Consider the following 13305-nt stretch of genomic DNA (forward strand, 5'->3'; position numbering starts at 1 on the left):
TTACTATGCCAGCCAGGTGAGCTCCCACTCCAGGCTCTCTCTGATGCAACAAGGCAGCACATGTAGGAAGAGGAAACTGCAGGGAATGTCTGAGAAGCTGGTTGCCAGAAAGCACAAAACAAAAAATAAAGGCAATATATTTTGCAGATAAATTTGAAAGAAGCCTGAAATAGAAAACAGAAAATCTTATAGAGAAGGAAATATGGAGTGATAGACCAAAGAAAGCAGCAGAAATCAAGAACCTGACAAAGAAATCTGGGAAGTCAGTATGTTAAACCTAAATTATTTGCTGAATACTTAATATTCTTACAATATTCTAGATGCAGTCCAGTATTGATCATTTCTATTTCTTTGACTCTTCAAATTATTTTATTTCTTTGGCTTTTACATTCTTTCTTCCAAGCAGGGCTTGTTGTTATATCCTGAGCTCATCTTTCTGTTTTATAAGCCACAACCTCAACCATGCACTCAGAAAACAAGATGGTAACTGATGCAATGAATTATTTTGGTATTAGCAGCACAACAAAGGACCACCACCCACACCCACCCAGTCTCCTGTGTACTCCATGGGAGTGACAGCAGCCTGAAGCCTTCAGGTGGGATCAAACAGATCAACCAACACTGCCTTTAAAACAAAAGAATTTCAGCTGCAGATACAGTCTGCAAAGTGAAATCTCAAACTTTATGGTTCTCAAAGCCAACTGCAATGAAAACTTAGGATAAAAAGGAAGAGATCTTGATTATTTCTTTCAATGGTAAAATCTAAATGTAAGTAGTCTAAAAAACCCAATTTTTTTCAGTGTATGTCAAACTCCAACAATACAGGCTGCCTGCAACAATGCTATTAATATAACCATTCTTATTAGCACATTTTTACCACAGGAAACATGATGTTATTGTTTCTAATCTCTAACATATTGAATAATATTTTCAACAAGATAATTCCAAACACATTTCCTCTTCTAGCTATTTTATTACATTTCCTACAGATAATGCTTACAAAATTATCTCACTTATTGTTATAACTGTAGCCCCTGGCTTAGGAGACAAACTCTAATAAAAAGAAAAATTCTGTTTTACATTTTTAGTCCTACCAGGGATAAAACCTTCTTGTGTTTAGCCTGTATTATCAAAGCCCACAGTGGAAAGTGACCAAAAATCCATAAATAAATCCAACTTCTAAAAAGAATCCCCAAACCTCCAAGTGTCAACCACCCCTAGCCTATCAAACAGGACAAAATACCTTCAGCAGTGACTCTAAAGAAGTTATAATTATTCTGTTTTATGTGACTAAAAGATTAAAAGGTTCATGCTGTATTTTAGGGAAAAAAAAGAAGCATTAAATTGAATAATCTCTTGTTAATGACAGGCTTTCAGTTTTTACACAATGTTTTTACACTATGGAGTATCTGAAACTATGGTGTGATAAGGGAAAATGGGAACTAATGTAAGCTCTTCTGTTTTATAGTACTGACCAAAAAGAAAATTTAATCCTGTTTTCTAGCTGAAAAAGCTTTTATTTCTTTTTCTCTGTGCACAAGAATAGCCGGTCAAGCAAGCAGTTCTAGGTGATAGCAAACAACTGTAATGCAAAAGCTTTCCTGGGAAAATTTTATTTTTAGTCTTCCTTGTAGTAGCTGGAAAGTTAAAAATGAGTACCTGTTATTCTTTTATTAAGACTGTCATCTGATAAGCACCCATTTACCAAGAGACCAAGAATACAGATTAGGAACCACAGCTTCATGTTTTGACAGACACACTATTGTAAATGTAATCAGTTTGGATAAGTTCTTAATGGTGATTCATTTGACATAGACCAAGTAAAGTTTTCAGAGAGCTCAGATTTTTATTAACATATATATTTCCCTACAAATAGCTATTGAAGAACATCCTGATTCTTCCATCTACATAGATTCATATCCTGAAAACAAAAAATCCCCCCCAAACCCTAACAGCCTAGGTTCTGTTATTTTATGTAGTAAAGTTTGAGTATTTTTCTACCTTTTTTTTCCTCAATGTCTTTCTAATTTTGATCAAAATCACTGGGATTCATCTTCCTGTCTGCAGAAACCAAAGAAGATGTGTAGTTGTTGAGAGGCTTGAATGGTTTGCACAGCATGGGCTTCAGGCTCTGAGAGAGCTGGAAATGTCTGGTAGAATGGTAGAAGAACCATTGATGTTAGTCTCATCACTGTTTACTTAATTTAGACTGAAAACAGACTTAAAAGAGAGATCTCACTTGTGGTTCCTTTTCCGTCTTCCTATGTAATTTTTATCTAAATATAGACCCTCACTTTTCTCCTCGGATAATTCTTGATCGGTTCTGATGCACAATTTTTTCAACCACAGGGGCACAAATAGCCTCTCAATCACCTTTTTTCATTCAACAGAATCTCCAAATGACTTCTTTTTCATGTTGGGAAGCTGTCAAAGTTAAAATCAAAGCAACTAAACCCATCAGCAATAGCTATAGCAAAACTCATCAGCAATAGCTAATTACTACATACTCAAGCAGTGCTGATGTTTGATAGACCTGTTTCACACACAGAACATTGTTGGGTCGACTCTGTTCCTACTCAGATAACAAACAAAACTGTTCTTGACTTTACTAAGAATCATTCTTAGTTGATATTTGTCTTACTGGAGTGCTTAATTAAGACAGACCTTGGAGACAAGTCAAAAAGATGCTGTGCCATAGGCTGCCCATGCCGTGTGCACAACCACACTTGGTGGCTTTTTCTGCTGTCCTCCCAGCACAGTATTGCAGGACATAGGGAAGGGAGAATGGGGAAGCAGACTCTCTGCCATCGCCCTTTTCAGTGACTATCTTGACTTTTTCACTCCATGCAGATTCACATCAATAAACTGTTGGCTTATACAGCTGCTTGACCACCAGTATGGAATTCTTTTCATTTACAAAATTGGATTTTCATCCCTTTCAGTGGTATCTTCTCTTTGGCCTTTCATCCTCCTCTCCATTGCATCATCCAGAGTTCTTTCTGTCTTGTCTGTAAAACTCTTACTATTGTTTTGGTAATAGAGTCATATTCCCTAATGCCTTAGCCCAGAGGCTGAGATTTATTTATTCTTTGTCCAATCAATAACAAATAGTTGAGAAACTACCTGATGAGCAGTATTGTTTCATTTCCTCTCCTCAAGTAACCAGAATCCTGCTATTCTTCTTCAGGCTGTTGTAAAGCACATAGTGAGTTTCCAGTGGGCCAAAAGCTTTGACTACCTTCATTTTCTTCCCTTTTATGAGTGACATAACTAAAGGCTTTGACAGACTTTACAGTTTACTATAGGAATCGTTTTGTTTTTATGAATTTTGGTACAAAAATTTGTGTTTATACCACTTCGAAGCTGTTCTACATGAAACTGCCACACTATTTCATTAAGACAAATTCCTTCAGGGAGTAGGATGCCTATCATCATAATGTCATATAAGAACAATTGGTCTCTTGTGATTCTGACTGATAACGCTTGTCTCTTCCTGGGAAATGTTAGACAGCCATATCAGAGACATTTTTCTTTTGTTCAGATACTTTTCTCAGTAGTTGGTTACCTGTGTCTTCTGTTATTTTATCCTTCCATGTTCATCAGCTACTTTTCAGCAACACCTGACATCCCTATAAATCCTGTGTGACAGAACCTGTGTCCGCACTCCAATCCTTCTTTGGTATAGTTTCCAACTCAGACATCTACTGCAATGTACTCAGCAGATGAGTTTTAACAAGGCACTGAAAGAGTCACTAAAGAAGAAAAATAGTGCCTCTTAAGCTTTATTTTAACCACAGATGTGGCATTTTAATATTTAATGAAAACCGGACATGGACATCACTTCTTGTTCCATCAAATAGCATGAATATCTGAACATGCCTGAAATACGGAATTACTGCACCATTACAGAATCACAGAATAATTTATATTGGAAGGATGTCTGAAGGTCATGCAGTGCAACTCTGTTCTTAGCTGGGCAGCTTAGATGCTGCAGACTGAAGCAGGAGATGACAGGAGGAACGTTGACCTCACTGGAACAGTAGGAAAGCTCTGGGGCACTTCTGCTCAGCAGAGCCCTGCACCGAAGCAACCTTGTCACAGGACTTCAGTATTGGTGGTGAGGTGTAGCTGGTGACTCTAGAGTGAGAAAATTACCTGTCCTTCCTAGTGGTGACTTTTTGCATGTCACCAACCCAAGCTTTTGTTTTTCAGACCGGAGGATGCCAAGCCGCCCGCACTCTCAGGCAGCCAACACGGAAACAGCCCCTGCAGCTGGTGCAGAGGAAAACACCTCTGCAAGAGGAGCCCTGTCTTTCACCCACTGAAATTTAAAGTTTTCCTTCGACAGTTAAAATTTCTTTTCACTAGCTCCCAGGCTCAGCAATTTTTCTTATTCCAAGAGATTCAGAGAGCACTCATTAAATAAATATACTAGTCTTGTTTTCCTTCTCTGTCTGAAATCACTTCTGAAAAATGTTACATGTGCAAAAGGAAAGCTGATGCATTGAGTGACTCACACCTCTTCAAAATGCAAATCAATAATCACAACTGACATCAAAACACTGGAGTTCTGCCAAATCTTTTGTAAAGGTGTAAATTGTTAACCTAACATCTAGTACAGGACTAGATGTTTTGACAATAATATTAACAAAAGCAGATGTATAAAGTGGGAAGACAAATGAGTTCTGACAAAACTCTACTTTGGCAACTTTCCCTTTAATATCATGATGGTTTTGCTGAAAATCTCATTTGATTTGGTTAACTGATACATTATTGATGTGTAGCCTCTCAAAGTGTAAAGAGTACAGCACCAAAGTTTTTCCTGTTGAATGAGAAAATTTAGTTGACTTTTCTTTACAACCCAAGAGAGCAAAACCTCACTCTCCACTTTCAGTACAGATGATTTTCTTCAAAAGGCTGTGAAAATTAAAAAGAACTCTAAGTTGAAAGGAACAGGGCCATTAAAGTAAAATAGATTTAGTCCAGTTAAAGGATTCATAAAGGAACTTCAGGATTTGACATGTGCTGCACAAGTGCTTGACAGTCTTCTGAGTGCCTGCAAGTAACGGAAGAACACTCTAGGTCACAATATTTAAGACAGCTCTCAAAATTAAAATGCATTCAGCATTAATAAAAAAAAAATCCTTTATAAGAGTCTAAATTTACTATTAACAAAAACAAAAGTAAAAGGTATAACAGGCTCTTAATGTTTAGTTTGTTTCAAGCATTTCTCCTGGGTTATCTGAGTCACTGTGAGTCCCAAGGCGGTCCGGAAGCAGTATTTAGGGAGCCAGCGTGGTGTGCTGTCCGCACAGCGCGGTGAATGCGGGACAGCACCACGAACCGCGCTGTGCGGACCGGCACCGGCACCGGCACTGGCACGGGCCCCGGCCCCGGCAGCACCGGCCCGGCACCGGCACAGGCCCCGGCCCCGGCAGCACCGGCCCCAGCCGCGGCACTGCCACGGGCCCCGGCAGCACCGGCCCCAGCCCCGGCACTGCCACGGGCCCCGGCAGCACCGGCCCCAGCCCCGGCACTGCCACGGGCCCCGGCAGCACCGGCCCCAGCCCCGGCACTGCCACGGGCCCCGGCAGCACCGGCCCCAGCCCCGGCACTGCCACGGGCCCCGGCAGCACCGGCCCCAGCCCCGGCACTGCCACGGGCCCCAGCCCCGGCGCGCTCCGCACGGCCGGTCCTGGGGCGCCCTCCTGTGGCCGCAGCCCGGTACTGCAGTGGCCACCGGCGCACTCCGGTAGCCTCACCCCGCGGGGCCGCAAACGGCTTCGGAGGGCCAGGGAACGCGGGCTCGTTTGAAGTGATTGTTGAAAGACACAGGGAAAACAAAAGGTGAAAGCATAGTTGTGTCCAGAATATAAATCTATAAATGCTATGTCAAAGACTGTGTTTGGAACTAGTACAGAATAAAACATTAGCAACTGGGACAAAAATTGTCAGCTATGTCAGCCAAAAATAACACAAAACCAAAAGCAAACAAACAAAAGCAACTACAACAAAAATGCATAACTAAAAGACTACTACTGCAGGGTAATTTTTTTTTCTTTTGCTTGTTTATTTTTTTTGACACACATCATCTGTTGCCACAGCATAAGATTACAGCATTGTTTTCTATAACAATTTAGTGGGAAAATACAAATAATTTAAGTTACATATGCTTCTAATAGGAAGTTAAATATCACAGTCTGTCAGGAGAATGGCATTTTATATAGTAGCTCCATAGCAGTTCCCACCAGGGTCAATACAAATAACATTAAGGCCATATAAATGTACCGGCATATACAGCCTTTGAAATACAGACTTACTGCACCTCAACGTCACTGGGAATTCTGCTATGGATTGGAAAGAGTCACGTGATGCTTTCAGATTAATTTCAGCTAGAAGTTCAGTATATTCAAGAGAGGCAGTCATCAACCTTCATAAATCTCTGTAGCAGCTTCAGACTGAAGCCTCCTGTTCCTGCACACAGCAAAACAAAGGCTTGATGGTCACCCAATGGATTTACGATGGGTGCTAGAAAAACATGCCCATGTTCTGTGTTATGCACTCAGATGAGTATTCTAGAAATATCATTCTACTGTACTGAGAAGTTTCTACTTTAGATTGACTAAAAAGGTAGACTCTAAGCTCACGAGTTCCACCTTTGACATTGTTGCTGATTGCTCATCCTCAGCTTAGGGAAGATGTCACCCTGATTTTTAAGAGTTTTCTAAAGACTTCTGAGTTTATATTCTTGTAGAGAACTTTCCCACACAACTTTCTGTAAACAACCTATTGTTTTGCATTCTTTCATAGAGGCGGAGAAATTTGATGTACAGGCAGTTTGTCCAGTGTCGTTGGAGAGGTGGCACGTTCACCCTCCAATCCACTGGCATCTTTTGAGAACTATAAAAGATTGGAGTCAGAGAAAATAAATTAGTCTCTTCATCGTGACCAAAGCTGTAGTGCATCGTTTTTCCTTGTGTCATCTGGTGACAGGAAATTAGTTGAATGTATTACCAATCAAAATCAGACCAGGAAAATGAAAGGCAAAAAAAATCCTAAAAACACCTTCCCCCTCACCCCTCTTTCCTTAATGGGCTTTAACTTTATTCCCAATTCTCTACCTCCTGCCCCCAAAGATGCCAAGGAATGGGGAATGGGGGTTACAGTGAGTTCATCACTTAAAGTTTCTGCTGCTGGTCTGCCATCAGGAGTACTTCTTCCCCTGCTCCAGCATGGGTTCCCTCCTATGGGAGTCATTACTCCAAGAACTTCCCCAGTGTGAGTCTCTCACATGGGGTGCAGTCCTCCAGGCACAGGCTGCCCCAGAGTGGGGCCACAGCTCCTGCTGGCAAACATGCTCCAGCATGGGCTTCTCTCTCCATGGGGCCAGATCCCTGTCATGAGCATGCTCCAGCACAGTCTTCCCACAGGGTCACAGGCTGCTTTGGGCATCCCCCTGCTCTGGCATGGGCTCCTCCCTGGGCTGCAGCGGGATCCCTGCTGCCCAGGACCCCCATGTGCTGCAGGGGCACAGCTGCCTCTCCATGAGCAGCACCAGGGGCTGCAGGGGAACCTCTGCTCTGGCACCTGGAGCACCTCTGCCCCTCCTTCTGTACTGACCTGGCTGTCTGCAGGGCTGTTCCTCTCATATATTCTCACTTCTCTCTTCTCTGGCCACAATTACTCCCACTGAGTATTTCTTTGTTTCCCTTCTTAAACATGTTACCACAGAAGCATTATTATCATTCCTGACAGGCTTGGCCTTGGCACCAGTGGCAGGCCCATCCTGGAGGATCTCTTTGGCTTTGTCAGACACAGGGGAAAGCTTCTGGCAGCTTCTCACCTGCCATGCCTGTGATCCCCTTCCCACTCACTACCAAAACCTGGCCACGCAAACCCAGCACACTGATGAGTGCTGCCCTTTAACACACAGACAGGGGCTGGCTGAAAACTCAGTGAAGACCCTTGTGGAATCCACCCAAGTGTGGCTGACCACAGCACAGCCATCTCCATCTGCATCGCAATCCAAGGCTCAGCTTAGAGCCACTGCAACGGAGGGCTGCGCTTGCCTCTCTCCCCACGTAGTCAAGAGAATCAGGGCCATTTTGATGCCAGTAACGTTTGGATACAATTCTTAATTTTATGAAGGAAAGACCCCCCCCCCAGGTAGACCAACTCTTAATGCACCAAAATCTTTCCTTTTCTAATCACAGCATCAATGCCTATACTCATGATGATCATAGAATATTAAGTTCATTGTTCTCAGAGATAAAAGCTCTTGTTCAAAGGCTGTATGTTCATACTAGAAGTCCCTGACCTGAACTGAGGGCTGCTGTGTGAGCCAGCATGCACACTGCACACAGGGCAGTGCTTAACCACCATGGGGGCTGGTTATGGATGCGTCCAACCATGGGAAAACAACAGAACATTTCTCTTTTGTTGCATTCTAACCAGCTGTTCTGGTTTGAAAACAAAACCAGTGAGAGATTCCAAGTCAGAAATACAATTTATTAGGATAAGTGAAAATGAAAACAAAATACATGCAATAATATAAAAGAAAAACCACTGACAGAGTCAGAATAGAACCTGACACCCTTTTTGGTCAGGGTGTTGTCAGCAGTCCAAATTGGAATGGCTGCAGTCCTCCTGGAAATCCAGTGGAAAAGCCTGAGTCTGGCGTCCCAAAAACCCAGATTATATCCAGTTAGGAATGCTTGGCTCCTCCCCTGCGTGGAGCATCTCACAATGGGATGTTATAGTTCTTATCAGTCATGCAGTGACATTCAATAGCCCTTTATCAGCAGATGTCTCCCAAGACAACTGCCATATAGATGGCAAATGGAATACATCTTGCCTTTCAATCTGGGACACCAGCTATATCTCAAGTTTTCTGAGGGATTTTTTCCATTTAAACTAATTCATTTTGAAGGTACATATAATTCAGAGATATTCAAGATACACATAATTCATTTTCACTTTCATCTCATGTTATTTGGTTAGTGAGTATAAAAAAAAATCTGAGTAAACCAACATGCAGTTTTTCATATGAATGTGAGTGTTGTCTGTCAAAAAGGACTGTTTAAAATACCAATATGCTTCTGCAGAGGAAAAAACGTGCAGGTTTAATATAATGATAAATGCATTTGTGGGGTTATGAGAGAAGTGGGTGGAAACTCATGAGTGGGAGCTGAAATGGAATAATTAAGCATCAAAATGCTACATAGTAAAATTTCAAATTCACTTGCATGTGCAAAAAGGAAATCTGCTACTGAGACTTGTGGACCAAAATGACATACTGCCATAGTTCTGGAAGAATGCAGAAATTACTACTAATTTTAAATGAGACCTGTTATTCCAACAAATAACATAACACAATGCAAATAAGAAAGAGATTACCCACCAACACAATTATTTCACAGGTGAGTTGAATGACAATGTTGTTTTTTGAATAAGCAAAGTGAGCTAGGCCTTGATAGCTTAACAGGTAGTATTTCAAAAACACATATCTTTAGAAAATTGTATCTGTGTAAGCTAAAAATTTTAATAACCTCCTGAAGTTCAGGTTCCAGTGTTTACTTCTTTGACTCTTCTCTGTGAAACTGGGAGGCTTCTGTACTGCAGGCACAAAGTAGTTTTAAATCCCTCAGCCTTCTTTCCATATTCAGGTCAGGAAGATATAGTATACCGTAGAAACTGAAAACCACTCGTGGAAACGTGTATCTAGACTAAAGTAGAATCTGTGGCAAAAATGAACCTTGGATGGCTCTCTACTCCCTGGCTATTATACAGAAAACTACATATTCAGAGGCAGAGGTGAACTAATGACTTATAAAAGAAACAGAAAAACAGTCAAGTTTCATTGAGGGTCAACTTAAATAATTAAGACAGAAAATCAATAGACTAGTTGGCTCTTCTCACTAATTTATTTTTACAGGGTTAAAGATTACCCACCATCCTAATACATGTAATGAAGGATTTTTTTGTTTTAATCATTTTGCAATATTCAGGTTTGTCTTTTTGCGATTGTTTTGCTTTTCTTGCCTCTCCACGTGAACACTACCTCACAGAGAATTTTATTAGCATTCACAGAGAAAGTTCACATTAGCTAGTCAAAGAACTGAATGAACAGGCATTGCATAATCTGATTTCTTGTCCATACACAGTAACATTTCAAATCCTCCCTAGTTTAGTTCAGCTTGTCTTCACAACATCTGGGAATACCCACTGCTCTACACCCTGATTGGGATATCTGTCACTTCTGTGTATCACTTCAGTCAAGGACAAGCTAATAAAACTGCAATATTTTGATTATATTTAACCTTCAGCTATTATTGATTATTCATTAAGCAATGCCTAAGAAGGTTTTCATCTTTGTTATCTCTATTAACTGTAACTGCTTCTTCCAACTGCTGATCTGGTTATTATAACATCGCCATTTCAGTGAGGTTATAAAAAAGCCTTTATTGAGAATATCATGCAAATTAACAAGAAAAGAACATCTGACCATTTTTATAAGAGTGTAATACTCTTCTGCCCCCTGAAATGTTTGGCTGCAGCTTTAAACTAACAAGGCAACAGTCTGAATTGTTTAGTCTCATTGAAACAACTCAGAATCCTAGGTATCCCACATGAATGTGAAGTCCCTTTGTCTCAGTATCACAGTGTCAGAAATAAGATATATTGTGACTACCAGTCCTAAATGGAAATATGGAGGTCTAAGTATCACCTGTATGGCATGCCACAGATCATAATGGAGGGGTCAAGGAGTCAGCCAGGAGAGGCTCCCAAGGGAAGTAATGCTTAAGGAAAACCAGCAGAGAGAAATTTGAAAAGCTGAATTAAAACCTCTATGAATCTTGTCAAGATTGAAGCCTAAAATAGGTATGTAAGTAAGGAAGACTCTATAAAAATTCCACTAAGAGATTCTGATAGTTAATTGGATTATCATCTTTTTAAAAGAATGTTTCATGAGTAACTCTTATCTGTAGTCCCTGATGATCCCTTTAGGTAAATCTCACCAGGTGAGGAAAATACTCAGTAGTTCCTGTCACTGTTGGCCCAGTGTCTACAGGAAGTCTTTCACTGAGCAGGGTGTTGGGGAAGCCTCTGATGGTTGCTGCTGTTCTGAAAGGTTGACACCAATGGCTACATCTTAAATTCTTAACTCCTTCAATGTACGGAATCAAGGCTGGCATTTCCTGGTGAAGGTCCATGAACAACTGGAACATCTAAGACAAAAAACTTCAGAAAAAAGTATTAGTTAAATTGGTACCAATGATCAAGGATCATATCCTCTGATATGATTGAGGAGTGTCATTCACCTGCACTTTCTGTCCTTCAACTTTCCTGAGATGGGAAGGGACCTTTTGCTCACATTCTCTATAAATATTTAAGAAGGCATTTGAGTGAATCAATTAGTGAATAGAAGTCAAAGTTGTTCTATTTTGCCTTTTAATTATTTTGATGATGAAAAGAGGTATTTCAAATCATGAGGGCCACAAATCCAGTCAGCAGATCAGCCTGCAAGCACCAAGCTGTGCAGATCTGAGTAAGAAATAGAAGTACTGGGTTTCTATTCTATCTTCAGGACCAGACCTAGGACTTGGAACAGGTCAGTAGAGATTGGGAAATATGAAATAATTCAAGGAGGTGGAGGGGTGGGGAATTTTGGTTGAATTATAAAAGTCATTGCACACATCAGGGTTGGAACTAGATGATCTTTCAGGTCCCTTCCAACCCTAAACCTTCTGTGATTCTGTGATTATAGATCAGTGAAGTCTAACGTTTCAATTAAGTAACATTTTACCTTTAATAGTAAAAGACTGTAATGAAATTACTGAGATGTATTTTCATAGTGTCACCACATTTGAAATAAAGCCATTTAGAAAAGATCTAGTTTACTAGTAGTCTATCTAAGAACTAGCTATTTAATTTGTGAACACACTGCAGAAGGCATGGACTGTTCAGTCGGAAGATAGCTCAAAGTAAAAATCAAAGTAAATAGGAAAAACAATAAGTAATTTGAAAAGCAAGATGAAAGGTTAGGAGTAAATGAGCAGATAAACTAGGGAGTGTGCTCTGGAGATATGGACATGCTCTCATTAAGTAGACAAGGATTAGAACATCACTAGTCAAGTCAAAATAAAGAATGTTAAATTTAAGCAACGGCAAGGAAAATTTAAGTTAAGCACTAGGGAAGATTACAGAGTACAGCAGCTTTTATCTTGAGTAGTGAAATCATCACTGGAAGACATAGCTAAATTAGACACCTTTATTTTCTGACTACTCAGAGATAATCAGCCTTCATGACAGTAACCTATTTGATTAAAAAGAGAATACTTATGACAAACCTATTTGATTAAAAAGAGAATAATTATGGCAAACAATGAATGGGTAAAAAAGAAAAACAACAAAACTTCATCTAACTTTCAGAGCGGGACATCATCACTTTGACAAGTGTTGAAATGTTGAGATGAAGCACTTATATGGTTTCCAGTTTAAAAAAAAAAAAAAAAAAAAAAACAATTAACAAGTCACAACAGTGATCAATTGTATCTAAATTCCTTCATGGAGATTCTGTAAGATCTAATCTGTCTGGTGGGGTTTTATCCATACAAAAAAACTTGTCATTGCTCCTCTGCTCCTCATCTTTAAATTTTTCTTTCTTCAGTTCCTCATGGGACTCTCTGCTATCACCAAGCAGGCCAGTCCTGTGACTGCTTGTCTAATGAGTGCAATGAGTGTAGAGTTTCACCATGACTCATGTAGAGAGAGCATCATACACATACTCAGAGAAATCACAACCATAGTAATAATTGTGATTTTTGAGCATAAAGGGGGAACATCTGGGATTTTTTCCCTTCTCTGATTCTTTGCAGTTATGTTAGAAAACATGAAGATGTTAATGTTTGTGCAGGTGTAACGTAAGGCTGAACAAGAAACTTTTGTGCCACTGCACTCTAAGTTGTACACATTCTATACATCAGAGCTCTTTATTCACCAGCAGGTTCTACAGTGAACTGCATGTGCAATATCACGTTGAAATGTCCATGAGAGTTTAAGTGCAGCTGAAGGATGCAGTCAACAATATGGGAGATCTTTTCCAACATTGTGGAATTTACAGTCCTAAATAATAGCATGCGTTACACGGAGAACTTGTGTATTGAACAAAGGAACTGCTACAGGGCAAGGCAGAGGAACCATCCCTTCAGCCCAGCTCATCTGGTGCCAGACCCGTCGGGAGGTGTTCAGGTCTTCAGGAGCAGGACCATTCCTAATGCAGAGTCACAATTCACAGAATGTCCT

This window comes from Vidua chalybeata, chromosome 14, assembly GCF_026979565.1.
Source record: "Vidua chalybeata isolate OUT-0048 chromosome 14, bVidCha1 merged haplotype, whole genome shotgun sequence".
NCBI classification, from domain to species: Eukaryota; Metazoa; Chordata; class Aves; order Passeriformes; family Viduidae; genus Vidua; species Vidua chalybeata.